This window comes from Oryctolagus cuniculus, chromosome 13 (assembly GCF_051225735.1).
Source record: "Oryctolagus cuniculus isolate XC-2025 breed Fujian yellow rabbit chromosome 13, ASM5122573v1, whole genome shotgun sequence".
Lineage (NCBI taxonomy): Eukaryota > Metazoa > Chordata > Mammalia > Lagomorpha > Leporidae > Oryctolagus > Oryctolagus cuniculus.
Genome location: NC_142879.1, coordinates 10576962 through 10592480, shown reverse-complemented (window position 1 = coordinate 10592480; position 15519 = coordinate 10576962). Strand labels below are relative to the sequence as shown.

Genomic DNA, 15519 nt, shown 5'->3' with positions numbered 1-15519 from the left:
ATCCGGCGCCCCGACCGGGACTAGAACCCGGTGTGCCGGCGCTGCAAGGCGGAGGATTAGCCTAGTGAGCCGCGGCGCTGGCCGGGAAATTTTTATTCACTATGATTTGTCAGTCCAGTCACAATTTAATTATCATGTTAATTCTAAAAATTTCTGCGTGTGTGTGCGATTTTTTCTACATATCATATTATCCATTTAAAGTCAATGAAATGTCCCTTTTCTTCCACTTTGTCTACTACTACTTATTTACTTACATATTTTGCCTTACTGAATTGTCTAGAATCTTTCATCATTCATTCCACAAATATTTATTGAACACCTACTAGCACCAGAGATTGTTCTGGGCACTTGAAATATATCAAAGAGAAGATCATAGTGAAATATTCCTTCCGTTATGGAATTTAAAAATCGAGACAGTATAAATAATGAAAAGATACCACATATTAAATTATGTAGACATTAGAGGTAGAAATGATTTGGAAACCAGGGAACGCAGTGTAGGTTTAGGAGGCCAGGCAGCGGCTGGAGGGAAGGTGTCATTTTTAAATCAGGTGGTGAGGCCAGGGCTCACTGAGGAAGTGAACAAACCCTCGAGAGTGGTCAGGTGTGAGCCAGGGGATCCCAGGAGGAAGAGCGTTGCAGGCAAGGGCTCAGAGTGAACCTGCAGTGCAAAGATGGATCCCACGACGGACAAGCACACAAGAAAACCTAGAGGGGAGCAGAGGCACACAGACAACCTGACGCCTTACAGCCCTCGGAAGGACCGAATGTTAGAGAAGGGACAGCCGCAGCGGGACAGGGGCAGAAACAGAGGTATATCAATACGGATTCAAAAGCTCCCTCCTCGGGTTGGGTAAGTTCACGGAGGCAGATGAGCAGACCAGGAGGGCAGCAGAGCCGCTGCAGTGACGTGACAGACAGATGCCATGGCCTGGACAAGGTCCCAACAGCGGCAGTGGCGAGAAGAAGTTGCATTTTGCACTACATAGAAAGTCAGAGCCAACTGTAACATGCTATACCATAGCTGTGGGGTGTGAGACAAACACAGGTGCTACATGCTTATGACCAGAACAACTAGAAAGACGGAACTGCTCCTAAAGGGAAATGTCTAACACAGCAAGTGCTAAGGAAAAGGCATAAAGTTACAGGATATTTTTTAAAGAATTTTATTTATTTATTTATTTATTTGACAGGTAGAATTACAGAGAGAGAGAGAGAGAGAGAGAGAGAGGAAGGTCTTCCTTCCACTGGTTCACCCCCCAAATGGCCGTTATGGCCAGAGCTCTGCCAATCCGAAGCCAGGAGTCAGGTCCTTCCTCCTAATCTCCCACATGGGTGCAGGGCCCAAGTACTTGGGCCATCCTCCACTGCCTTCCTGGGCCACAGCAGAGAGCTGGACTGGAAGAGGCGCAACCAGTACTAGAACCCGGCACCCATATGGGATGCTGGTGCCACAGGTGGAGGATTAACCTAGTGTGCCACAGCACTGGTCCCCAGTTACAGAATATTTAAAACCTTCTCATATAATTAACTTTTATAAGTCTACCTATCAAATGAATATAAAACCCAAAACCAAACATGGCTTATAAAGCATAATAGAAAATAAAGGAACCATGAAAGATATCAATTAAAAGTACCTACTATGAGAGAATCAGTGTCAAAATGCTTATTTAAGTAAATACAAATTGCTTTAACTACTTTTGTAAAAGATCAAAGTTCTCAAAGTTAAAAAGATGTACTACATATAAGAAAATGTAAAAAAAATTACAGAAAAATTTAAAGTGTACAAAAACTGTGCCCCTAAAATATAAATACCAAGAAAGCAGAATGTGAATACAACATTAACTAAAGTAGAAATCAATACTGAAACCATTAAGTTTTGCAAATATTAGAGTTAAAGGAGTCAGGTTCTCATGATAGAAAGTAAGTGATCATGTAAATTCCATGAACATTTTAAATAGTGAATAACATGGACATCAAAATATATAGAAATTTTCAGATGTCAGACTTTCATCAAGCCCACATTTATTTTCACACACAAGCACCCAGCTCCCTTTCCCACTCTGAACTTCCATACGGAAGCACTAGATAGTTTCAAGCTATCCCGCAGCAGTGCTGCTGCCACCCACCGCTGCAGGGGTCCTGGGCTTTGCCAACAGGAACCTCATCTGTGTAAGCAGGCACCAGTTTCAGCTGGAAGTGAGACAGCCCACTCTGCACTTCTAACATTTTCCAGGTACCTACCCAAACCTCCTGTGTGCTCTAAAGCAGTGGGGAGAATGAAGAGAAGCAACACAAGACATTATTAAGATCAGTTCAGGGGCTGACACTGTGGCGCAGCCGGTTAAAGCCCTGGCTGAAGCGGCAGCATCCCATATGGGTGCCAGTTCTAGTCCTGGCTGCCCTTCCAATCCAGCTCTCTGCTATGGCTTGGGAAAGCAGTAGAAGATGGCCCAAGTGCTTGGGTCCCTGCACCCACGTGGAAGACCTGGAAGAAGCTCCTGGCTCCTGGCTTCGGATGGGCACAGCTCCGACCATTGCAGCCATTTGGGGAGTAAACCAGCAGATGGAAGACTTTCTCTCTTTCTCTCTCTCTCTCTCTCTCTCTCTGCCTCTCCTTTCTCTGTGTAACTCTGACTTTCAAATAAGTAAATAAATCTTCAAAAAAAAAAAAAACACATCAGTTCATAGATTGCTGGCATGCTATTTTTTAAGTAAGTAAATGCTTTCAAATAAGTACATTAATCTTTAAAAATGTCAGGTAGCTGCTAAGTTGGAGGCTTAGGGAGAACAGGTGCAAGTATACCCTATTTTCAGCACAGGCATTTGGAATATGCAGGATTAATGTGTATTGTGAGCAGCAGATACGTTGAGCACACACTGCACAGGCTCTCTGCCCTGCAGGAGGCTCACTCTCTGGCTGCGTGGCTCAGACACGGCTGCGTGAGTTGGTCAATGTAAGCAGGGCAGAAGTGCCCGCGAGTCGCTCACTCACAGACACATCAGCAGCCAGCGCACACTGTGACAATGTCTCTTCTCCCCCAGCTATGGCTAACACCAAGGCTCGGATCACAGGGGAGCCATTATTTCAGATTCCATAGTCAATGAAACTGAGCAGATTCCCAACCATCTCAATGTGCGTGTGCCAAGGCCAAGACATGAATTCACAGTGTCTTCAATGTGTCAACACAGCACAGCTCTGCTTTGCATGACCATCACCGTGGGCTGAGTGCAGAGGTGTGGGCCTCTCAGCCATCAGAAGTCATCCTGAGGAACCAACCGCCCGGCAAGGTACACTTCAGCTGGGGACGGTTTTCACCAGCACTGCTCACCGTGGTTTTAGCCTTTAAAGAAGCCCCAGACAGCATTCTGAGGCCTTTAGGAAAAACGCATTCACTTCCTGTGCTGCACTTAGCCTTTGGTTTAAAAAAATTAGAATTTGCTGGACCCACAATGTAAGCTTGGTTTACACGGCAATACTTAACCACTGTCAGTTAGATTTTTATCTTTAAAGAAGAACCTCCATGTTTTAAATGTTCACTTACATCTTTAATTGCTTATTGAGCCTGCTACAATTAAAATCTCATCAAATCTGGAAAGACAACGGTCTCCGGTTTTTCTTTATACTCTCTTCAGGTGTTAAAAATCATTGTCTGGAAGCTCTACTCTCCACCCCCAAAAGATGGTTTCTGTTAAAATGTTTACTCAGTGTCTAACTTGTGAAGTAATCAGACTTGAGTATCTTACGGGCTTCAAACAGGGTGGTTACTCTATATACAGGTACTTTGAACTAGTTTGATAGATATTAACAGAACTCTGGGGCCTGGAGTCATGGCATAGATGGTAGCCAACTGTAACCATATGAGCACAAGGTCAAGTCCCAGATGCTCCACTTCTAATCCAGCTCCTGCTAATGTGGCCAGGAAATCAGAGGACAATGATCCAAGTACTTGGGTCCCTAATGCCCTCATGGGAAACCAGGATAAAGCTCATGGCTCTGGGCTTCAGGCCCTATTGTGGCCATTCAGGGAGCAATCCAGAGTAGATGAATGGAAGATTTGTGTATCCATCTCTCTCTCTCCCTCTCTCTGTAACTCTGCTTTTCAAATAAATAAATAAATCTTAGAAAGCAAGGGAATTCCAGGGTCCTGTGGAAGCTATTTTTTGTTTGTATTCTGCAACATTTTAAAAAAATATTTCTTTCCTTTTATTCTCAAAACAAAATTCTGAAATGGCTAACATACATATTTTACTGCATTTCTGTCCCTGAAGAACAATGGGACACAGAGAGATGAGATATTTTTAGCCAAGAACAGAGGCTTCCAATTTAACACAGAGGCCTCAGCTGCAGAGTCACTGGACGGCTAGTCTGCATCTCCAACACTTGTCACCACCCTTTCCCGTCATGGCTCTTCCTTCATTCCCTCATGTGTGTTGTGAACAATTCCAGACTCCCCGGGTAACAGCCAAACTTGCACTTCACCCTACATGCTCTACGAGGCAGGCTTTCCTGAGGAGTACACAGGGAAAGTTTGAAGATGATGTAGGACATCTGAGTCGCTCCCGGTTCTTTCTGGAACTACAACCCTCCAAAAATCTAAACGCCCCCCTGTCTACTGCATTTCAATCCACTTCATAGGCATCGATCCACAGTCAGAATTCTGATTTTTGTTTTTTCATTTTTGGTATGGAATAAAACATTGAATTTTGACTTAGCACATAGTAAAATTAGAATAAGAGCACTTTAAACTCAAAATTCACCAAACTTGACCTATGAAAGTGTTTACACAGTTCATGAGTACTAAAGTTCCCTAAAAGTTATTTTACTGATTAGTACCCTAACCATTAAATTCCTTTGATTCTTCATTTTTAAAAGTTTTTATTAGCATGCAGCACTCGTATGCCAGTGTGGAGCACCACACCCATCTCAACACATGGATGCAGGAAAACCACCAATCAGATCAGGCAGCTGCATCCCCACCTCCTCCCTCTGTGTTCAGAACCCAACAGTTGCTCTCCTCGACAGCTCTGTTTCTTTGTTCCCTTGCCTTCATGTCTCTCTCCCAAGTTAATAATGTTTGAACTTTCAGGCTGAAGAAAGACAACCTTGAACTCTTTCCCCTGAATCATTTATGTAATTAAGAAATTTTATTTGGTCCGATTCTCTTATCTTGAACTTTGCCTTGAGGCACAATAATCCATTGAGGGTAATTAATAACAAGTGCAAAATCCACCCTATTAATTTGGTCTTTGACACAAGACTGCTTTAATCAACCAAGGTCACTCAAAGTATTCTCAAATGCTTCTCAAACTCTGGCTCCATTGAAGTTTCAGAAGCAGTTACATTGTTAAAGCCTCTCAAAGCCTCCTGTTTCTCAATCTTGCATATTCTTTTCATCATCATTTACAAATCGATCCATTCTAACTTCATCTCCTAATACTAGGTTCAACACAGCCAATAGAAAACAAGATGAACTAACAATATTCAGTGCGTTAATCTCTTCATCAAAGCCAGAAATGTATTACCCTATATGATCTGCCTTCCATATTGCATAGGTAACTATTTTATTAGACAATTTGTCACTCAATAACACGGATCAACATCTATCACAACTGTAATACATGCTGTCCTCCTGGTTGATTAATGACTCATTTCTTTCTGATTTTATTACAACACTAAGATTTTAGAACTAACATTTTTTATTGGTTATGGGAGTTTTTTTTTCCTAATTAATTGTTCTTAACAATTTTGAAATATGAACCTGTTCTGTGGCTTACCCTTTCTACTTTTTAAAGCTATCCACTGATGAGGAGAAACTTTTGAACCAGTGTAGGCCAACTTACTAATCTTTTCCTTCATAATTATTGACATTGGTATGCCATTCAGTATTTATTTCTCAAGCCATGAACACATTACCCAATGGTTGCTGAAAGAATTAGGTGCTCCCCCTTTAACTTGACAACACACTATAACTGGATATGTGTGTGTGTGTAATTTTTAATATTAGATATGATTTGAGGTAAAAGTGAAGATTCATTTTCTTTCCCTATGAATATCTATAACCCATCTCCAACTATTAGAAAAAGACTAAACTTTCATTAAACTTCTATACTCCAACTTTCGTCACAAATTAAGCTGTCATAAATATAAGGGTCTATTTCTGGATTCTCTCTTCTGTTTGTCTATAGCCATGGCCACACTGTCTTACTTTGCCACATTAATTCTTGATACATCTTGTGTATTACCTTCTCCTATTTGGATCAAGGGACTCTGGGAAGTAATTAAATCATTAAGGTGGATGATTCCTCTCTGTCTCTTGTTGCCATAGAATGATACAAAGAGCAACCTCCAAAACAGGAAGACATGGGTTCTCCCAATTCTTCCAGTTCTTTACTCAGATTTTCAAGGTACAGAAATGAGAGGAAATAAATATCTGCCATTGAATCCACCTAGTCTGCAACATTTTTGTTATGGCAACTTGAAATGATCCAGACACTGAGAGTAGGGCTAATAATTGCTTAATTGCTTAACAGAAATTGGTTAATGAAAGCCTTTGGACTCCAAGGCAATTATGCTATACATTTGTTTCTCTATTAACTTACTACTGAGTCCTGACAAAAACCTTATTGTAAAAATTATAAATGCTCAAAAGCACCTATATTATGGGTATTGTACCAATGGCTTAACAAGTCAACATCATCAATATTATGATTATAATTTGACTAAATTATCATTTTAGTGTTACATATAAATATGATAAATTATGTTTAAATGTTAAATGCATTCTCTTTATCTGACAGTTTCTAACTCCTGATTTCCTTAAACCGAATTAAATAGAAGTACTTCAAAAGCTCTGACAGACACCACAATCAATATTTAGACATTATCCAGTTCCTATCAGGCACTGTTGTCACATTAACAGGCAACTTCATTAAAGGCTTTGAAAATAAAATATCTGGGTTCAAACTTGCCAAGGAACATACTGAAGGCTCAGCAATGGTAATCAGAGGGGAGTTATCACACAAATGTATGGTTGTTGAATAATAAAAGCTTGATGGCACTTATCTGTATAAAATGTAACATCAAGTTGAATAAGAGGGCAGAATTAAATGAGTTCATAAAAATAATTGAAATTCACATAATGTTTCAAGAATTATACTTTAGTTTCTCTACTAAAATATTCACCTTTTCCAACCTTGATTTTTTTTATTTCTAAACTCACCGTTAATTCTTCATTGAGCACTTGAGAAAGTCTTTGAATCAATATCAACTTAACTCTAACAGATATTACCCTAACCTTCCTGTCTAACCCTTTAGTGGAACAATATCATATTTAAAAATACACAAATATCTGTGGAAACTTTTGTACAAGGCAAAAATATTTCTTCATGCTCTATAGACTATTTAATGAGTCACTGGTACATTTAAGTATTTGAGTCGCAAAAACCTATCATGTAAAGGAAAATATTCAGTATTAAAATAAGGAAAATGTACAAGAACAGAGATGTCATGTATTTTAACTCTTCCTTAGGTAATTTTCCTAAGATTAAAGGGAAAAATAACATTTGGTCTATTAAAAAAAAAAAAAACCTTGAACTTGTCCTTGCTTCTATATTTTCAAATGGATTTTCATTTTGTTTTAGTTTTAGATATAAGATTTTAGGATGGCAAAATAGTTCTTAAACTCTTTGGGTTTAAGACTTGAAACTGTCCAATTCAAAAAATACATTCATTGACTCCATGACAAATGTTCAAATTTCTTTTAAATAATATATTTGATAGAGAAAACCAAAACAATAGAAATTAACCCGTTGTAGCCAGAGAAAAGTAGGAGAGGGAGGAGGAGGATGGAGAGGAAGGATGGAAGGGAGTAGAGTGAAGAGGGCGGGGAAGAGCAAGGGAGGACAGGAGAAAAGGATTTCGGGGCAGGTAGCTCACAAAGATGAACTCCACACCACCTAATAAAGAGAACTCTGCTTTGAAAACATCATCGACTCTTCTCTACGTCGAACAACAAAACTGATCTTAGCATAAAAGGAAAAGTCCTACTGATCTTAGCATAAAAGGAAAAGTCCTATAATCTCTACTCTTGTCCACTTACTGGCCTCAACTCTTAGTACCCTCCCAGTATAAATCCTCAAACCCAGCCATACCAAATTACCTACAGTCGGTGACTAAACCAACATTTCTCAGACCAATGGCACTCACAATTTCATGTGGCTGTCCCTGTCCCTCCCTCCCTACCTTTTCATTTTCATTAATCCTTTCTCTAATCATCTTGCCTTTCAATTGTTCTTCAATATCAGCTCTAGTCTTTAATTCTCTGTAAAGTGTCCCCTGATCTGTCTCCCTCTTCATAAAATGTTGGGTTCTTGTTCAGAATTCACCTGGAAACATGCAAACATACTGTGCTGTACCCAAACATGAGCTTCAAGAGTGCTGGGACTGACTTTCCCATTACTGAGAATGAATATGCTTCCAGACTCTTAGAAATCAATAGCTGTTTATAATTATGAGCATTAGTTGACATTAGCTATTATGAGATTAGATAAATGAGCAAACCTAATTATGAACTTAATTCCCATTAAAGCAAATCATATATAAAATAATCAAGCAATTCACTTAGATTGGTCAAATTTGCTTAGTAATTTCCAATGCTTTCACATAGTTTGTTGATTATAGAGCTGGACTAACATTTAATGACTTCAAAATGAACTTTTTGTGAAAGAGCAAGAATGTTGTGAATAAGAAGTCTACAGAGAGTTTACCAAGTTCAAAACATGCCAATTCTCTACAAAATCAGGTTTGTGGAGCTCAGGGTGCCGTTGGCTGCTGAGCTTGCAGGAACACGGTAATTAATCGGAGCTTTGGGGAATTTCAAGTGTTGGCAAACACATTTTAAATTTTAAATCTGTTGCTTGAAGGGGCCTCCCCAAGCAGAGGTCATTCTATAGGAAAAAAATGCGAAGGCTTAACTTTTTCTTTTTATGTGGTCAAATGAGCACCACAAATTTTTTATGGAAACACAGTTTGATTTCAAATCAAACTTGTTTGAAAGCTCCAGTGAAAACAGTATAAAATCTTTCTGCATAATGATTTTATCATGCATGATTTAGCTAGTGGCTATAATTTGATTTTTTTTTATTTTCTATGTTGAATATTACTTGGTTTTCTAATGTTAATCCAGTATTCAGTGTAAGCAATGGGTTTGTTTGTCACCTTCTGTCTTGGGAAATGTGAGCATATGCACTAAGCAGCCACATAACCCTCCCTATAGCTTAGAACCAAATTTAACCAAAACAGTTACAGGGCAGAGAGAAATATTCAACAAACAAACTGTATGTAAATGAGCTGAAATATGTCCAGCTGGCACCTTCAAGCCAAGAAGTTGGAAAAGAATTGGGAAATTTTAAGAGAGGCTGAGAAAAAAAAAATGACTGGGAAGAACTGGTGATTTATGAATCAGATTAAATCCTTAAATATGTACACCTTGCATAAAGAATATCTATAATTGTAATAATTCATTACAAATATTTGTGAAGTATACACATTAACAGGGAAGGTAAAAATTGTCAGTCACGAAATAAAATGTAAACCATTTAAAGACAGAATGTCCAAATTTTAACAAAAACTATAAAAAGCCCAATTAAATGACTACTTTTCAGTATAACTTTAAAAAAGCCTCTGAGTGTATAAAATTCAGGATAAAACTCTAAATTCATATAGAATGCTAAAATTTGAATTACAGATCTTTGGGAAGGGACTTTGCAAGTTATCTTTTCAATGTTACACTCAGTGTTCAACATTTTGCAAACATAATTGGAAAATATCCAAAGACAGAAAGATAATCTGTAAATGGCATTCTATTGGGGAGCAGTAACCACAACTACTATCAACATTAATTTACTGTTTTCAGTAACATAAATATACTCATAAATAAATGTTATAATGAAAACCTCCTACTTGCCTTTCAGGACACAGGACGTTTTTCCCGGTACTACTGCACAGAACAAATCCGTATCTGTGAAAAATACACACAGAGTGTGTTAAAGCTCTTTGTGTGTCTTCACAAACAGCCCTATGTTTGCTTCTGTCTTTGTCCATTTCCATCATAGATTGTCTCACACCACTTTGTAATTTTTCACTGTCTTATTAATGTGTGTGTGTGAATTTAAGCTGTTTGAAGACTGTGTTTTCTTCTTTTTATTCATAGTATCTGACAAAAAATGAATGAACCATTAGGTATTCGATAAATGTTTATTTTATCTAGAAATAAAGTGACTGCAGAAGCTGAGCTCATTGAAAATTGCAACACACTGGAGAAATGATGACTTGCACATATGCATAGGTAGTAACTACACTTTGAAATTTTAGGAATAAATGAAGAGGGCATTCCACATGAAGAAATCATTTTTTAAACGTCAGATGTCTCTAAATTGGGCAGCATTCTCAACCTTAGCTACCATTATGACAAATACATGGCTAAACTTTCCAGGCATTATTAACCTTTAAGTGACTAACTGTAAAGGGAACTTTTCTGAGTATTTGGAAGAACTCATTTTTCATAGCCATGGAAGACAGTGAGTGCAATCATCAATACAGGCGTCCAGGATCTTTTCCATGCCCCTCCCTGTCAGAGGGATGAGTAATGGAGGTGCAATAAGCAATTAATACACAAGAAAGTCCACCCAATGGACCTCAGCGAGGACCCTCTCACGGGGCCCAGGGGTCAGACTTGCCGGATTCTGAGTTTCCAAAAACTCGTCCATGGGATGGCTTCACACTGATTCCTCAAGTACTTTTGTTGAATTCAATATATTCTTAAAACTTTCCATTCAGAAAACAGAAATTAGTACTGCTGCAGAACATATGTTGAACAATGTAAGTATATTAAGAAGAATGTTACGTGAATCAGGTCAAGTAGAGAACAGATTGAGGAAACTGAGGGACTAATTTGGGCAAAGGCTGGAAATCACCACTATGTTTGTTGGGGGGGCAGTAGAAGAAAAATAGTGTTCTAAATCATTAGAGCAGTTCCGAGAGGAACGAACTGCAGGGACTGGAAGTGATCAAGCCCAAGCTCAGTGACCATCTGTCGGGGATGCTGTGGAAAGCATCAATGAGTGGGAGGTTATGCTAAATTATCTCCAAGGCTATTTCTAACTCCGAGGATTCCATAATTCAAAGGAGCAGAGCTTCAGGAAACCCCCAAAGAACTATTAAATAACTCGGGATACCCAATACATAAATCAGCAGTAAATTTCAAACCAACCATTAACTTCATCTGTGCATTGAATTTGTCTCAGGAATTTGAAGAAAACGATAATAAAAAAAGAAACAGAAAAGTCCCTTGCCTGCCTGAATGATCTACTTCAATGGCTCTCACGTTGTGTTCTTTGGATCTCCAGAGGGCAGGGGAATGCATGGAGCTCCTTCATAGACAGCCTTCAGGCAAGAGGAATTGGAAAGCAGAGAAGGAAAGCCAAGCAGGTAGGGTTTCAGACACCTGACCCGCTACCCCCAGGACAGCCCAGGTTTTCTCTCTTTACAGATTCAACTAGCCAGTAACATACGTTGCCCGAATGACAGAATCCATGGCTTAGGAATTCTGATCATCACTGAAATGGCTTATTTAAGAATAGTATGACTTCTGGTTGTTTAAAAAAATAGGAGATAACAGAATACTAAAGATCCAGGACCAAAGTTATAGAAAAAATAATTCTGTCCAAAGGCCAAACTACTTAAATACATTATTAGAGTGACTATTTTGAAAACCAACATTGTGCTCCATAGTAGATAGGGATCATAGGCATTCAAGGGTACCAATAAATATATATTTTGTTCACTGATACACTTCTTTAATATCGAATAATATTGGATACAGAATTAGTGACCATTAAAAGATCAATGAAAAAATTCTAATGTCAGTGTTTTTAAAATTCAGATAAGTTTTAAAAGATTACAATGACTGTACTATTATTATTTAGGATGTGGAAGTGCAAAAAGATGATCATTTGTGCCCTAATTCCAACAAAACCCTGCTTAAAATAAAATGTTATAAATTTACTTCAACCCACTGGAGAACCATGTATGCAAAAATTATAAAGAAGATGATCTCTTTCAGATCAGTGGCCAGTTTGAGGGCTGGAGTAATTGTTAATTCCAAGAGTTCATCCAGAAGCAGTTAGCACCTTTAAGCAGTTTTAACCCCCATACATTTTCTGGTATAGTGGACAGGAATCTGAAGACATCCACAACACGAGACTTGCCTTCCTCATCCTCTAATTTTACCCCACAGGATGCCTGCAGAATAAACTAGAATGCAGAAAACCAGGAGAAGAGCTGAACCGATGTGACAGTCAAATAATGCAAGTGGAACCAGCAGGCCCCACCCTTAAAACATTTGAAACCAAGAATGAACTGGGGAGCACTCACTCACTCCAGATTCAGCTCAACTCCTCCTTAGAAAGAGCTCAGCCCCTGGAACAACCTGAAGAATGACCAACCCCTCACTTCAGTCCACAGAAAAGTGCGAGATCCTTCTGAGAGGAAACATTGTCGACTTCAGCCTCCACTGTTCCTTTACACATGATCAAGGGCGTGCAGTACAATGTCTAAGACTTGGAGCTGCCAACACTGAGCTCACAGCTTGCGATGCCAGCGTCCTGAATCACAGCATCGTTTCGAACCCTGGCAACTCCACTCCCAATCCCACTTTCTGCTAACACATCTGGAAAATCAGAGGGTGATGGCCTCAGCACGTGGGCCCCTGCCACCCACATGGGAGACCTGAATGAAATTCCAAGCTCCTGGCTTTGGCCTGGCCCATCCCTGGCTGTTGTGATCACTTAGGGAGTGAATCAGCAGATGGAAGATATCTCTCCCTCTCTCTCTCTCCCTTCCTCCCTACCTCCTTTTCCCTCTCCCTCTCTGTTGCACTACTTTTCAAATAAATGATTATATAAATCTGTTAAAATTTTTTTTTGTTACATGTGATTGTAAACACTTTTCATATATTAATTGGGTATTTGAGACATCTTCTGTAGATTTTGATTTTGACCAATTCTGAACTGCATTGTTTTCTGTCATATTTAAGTGTTTTCAGTGTCAATTCACTGTTTTCCATGTTTTCATTTGTCATCTAGTCTTTGAGCAACACTTTCATATAATTATAAATCTAATATACTGTTGAATAGTTGGAAATAAATATGAATTTATAAGTGGATCTATTATAAACATCTGGGCAGTCTTCAAAAAGATATTAATTGGATTTTACATAGTTTTGCTATAATTAGGTTATCTATATTACGCTCACCTTAAACTTTTGTGTATGTCCATCTATCATTTCTTTTTTTTTTAACTTTTATTTAATGAATATAAATTTCCAAAGTACAGCTTACGGATTACAATGGCTTCCCCCCCATAACATCCCTCCCACCCGCAACCCTCCCTTTTCCCACTCCCTCTCCCCTTCCATTCACATCAAGATTCATTTTCGTTTCTCTTTATATACAGAAGATCAGTTTAGCATACATTAAGTAAAGATTTCAACAGTTTGCTCCCACACAGAAACATAAAGTGAAAAATACTGTGTGAGTACTAGTTATAGCATTAATTCACATTAAACAGCACACTAAGGACAGAGATCCTACATGAGGAGTAAGTGCACAGTGACTCCTGTTGCTGACTTAACAAATTGACACTCTTGTTTATGGCCTCAGTAATCACCCTAGGCTCTTGTCATGAGCTGCCAAGGCTATGGAAGCCCCCTGAGTTCACTGACTCTGATCATATTTAGACAAGGCCATGGTCAAAGTGGAAGTTCTCTCCTCCCTTCAGAGAAAGGTACCTCCTTCTTTGATGACCTGTTCTTTCCACTGGGATCTCACTCATGGAGATCTTTCATTTAGGTTTTTTTTTTTTTTTTACCCCCATAGTGTCTTGGCTTTCCATGCCTGAAATACTCTCATGGGCATTTCAGCCAGATCCGCATGCCTTAAGGGCTGATTCTGAGGCCAGAGTGCTGTTTAGGACATCTGCCATTCTATGGGTCTGCTGTGTATCTCACTTCCCATGTTGGATCATTCTCTCCCTTTTTGATTCTATCAGCTAGTATTTGCAGACACTATTCTTGTTTATGTGATCCCTTTGGTTCTTAGTCCGATCATTATGATCAATTGTGATCAGAAATTGATCACTGGGACTAGTGAGATGGCATTGGTACATGCCACCTTCATGGGATAAATCTGTTAAAAATTTTGAGACATATGAAGGAATAGGAAAATGTTACCCATAATGAAGAGAAAAAAACTAAATAGACTCAAAATGGACGAGGCATTGAAGTTAATCACAATTATGTATATGTATGTGTCTATAAAATTAATAGATATATGCAACATATACATGTAATTTATATATATATGTATATATAATTTAGAGTAGTTTTAAATGGATTAAAAAGAATTTCAGAAAAAAATAGAAAATCTAACAACTAGCTTAAAAGCATTCCAGAATTTAAAAAATGCACATTTGATTTATGGAAATGCTTGGGCTAACAACACAAACCCATAAATAAAGTACAAAATAAAATAACAAAGCTTATAGCATTAATACATACAATATAACATGTATACATATGTGAATGTTTACCTATACACACACATGCACACACCTAGAATATCAACATCTGAGCCCCACTTTGAAATATGAGACAGCATGGGAAAAAATTTTTGGAACAGTTTACGACAATGATTTTTCTCAATTCTTCAAAATTAAAAACATTTATTAATGCAGACATTCATCTGAAAAGTCCAGTGATTCTCACACAGGATAAACAAGCAAGCAAGCAAGAGTACCAAATCTATGAGACTATCATAGTCAGAAAAACAGAGTCAGTGACTATTAAAACTTTAGAGTTTCCTGGGCCTCTGCTGTGGCACAGTGAGTAAAGCCACCACTAGCAGCGCCGGCATCCCATATAGGTGCTGGTTTTGAGTCCCAGCTGCTCCATTTCCCATCCAGCTCTCTGCTGTGGTCTGGGAAAGCAGTGGAGGATGGCCCAAGTGCTTGGGCCCCTGCACCCATGTGGGAGACCTGGAAAAAGCTCCTGGCTCCTGGTTTTGGGTCAATACCTGCTCCTGCAGTACCGGCCACCTGAGGAGTGAACCAGTGGATGGAAGACCCCTCTCTCTCTCTGCCTTTGCCTCTCTGTAACTCTGCCTTTCAAATAAATAAATGTCTTTTTTTTTTTTTTTGACAGGCAGAGTGGACAGTGAGAGAGAGGGAACAGAGAGAAAGGTCTTCCTTTTGCCATTGGTTCACCCTCCAATGGCCGCCACGGCTGGCGCACTGCGGCCGGCGCCTCGCGCTGATCCGAAGCCAGGAGCCAGGTGCTTCTCCTGGTCTCCCATGGGGTGCAGAGCCCAAGGACTTGGGCCATCCTCCACTGCACTCCTGGGCCAAAGCAGAGAGCAGCTGGCCTGGAAGAGGGGCAACCGGGACAGAATCCGGCGTCCCGA

At 39.3% G+C, this 15519-nt stretch overlaps 1 long non-coding RNA gene across 1 annotated transcript in view; it reads right to left on the bottom strand.

Annotated features, from left to right (window-relative positions):
- LOC149122475 (uncharacterized) overlaps positions 1 to 15519 on the bottom strand; it is a 101662-nt gene that overhangs the window by 70605 nt on the left and 15538 nt on the right. Inside the window, exon 2 of the long non-coding RNA XR_016219488.1 lies at positions 9969 to 10022. This is a non-coding gene — a long non-coding RNA (uncharacterized LOC149122475). The remainder of the gene's footprint in view (positions 1 to 9968; positions 10023 to 15519) is intronic.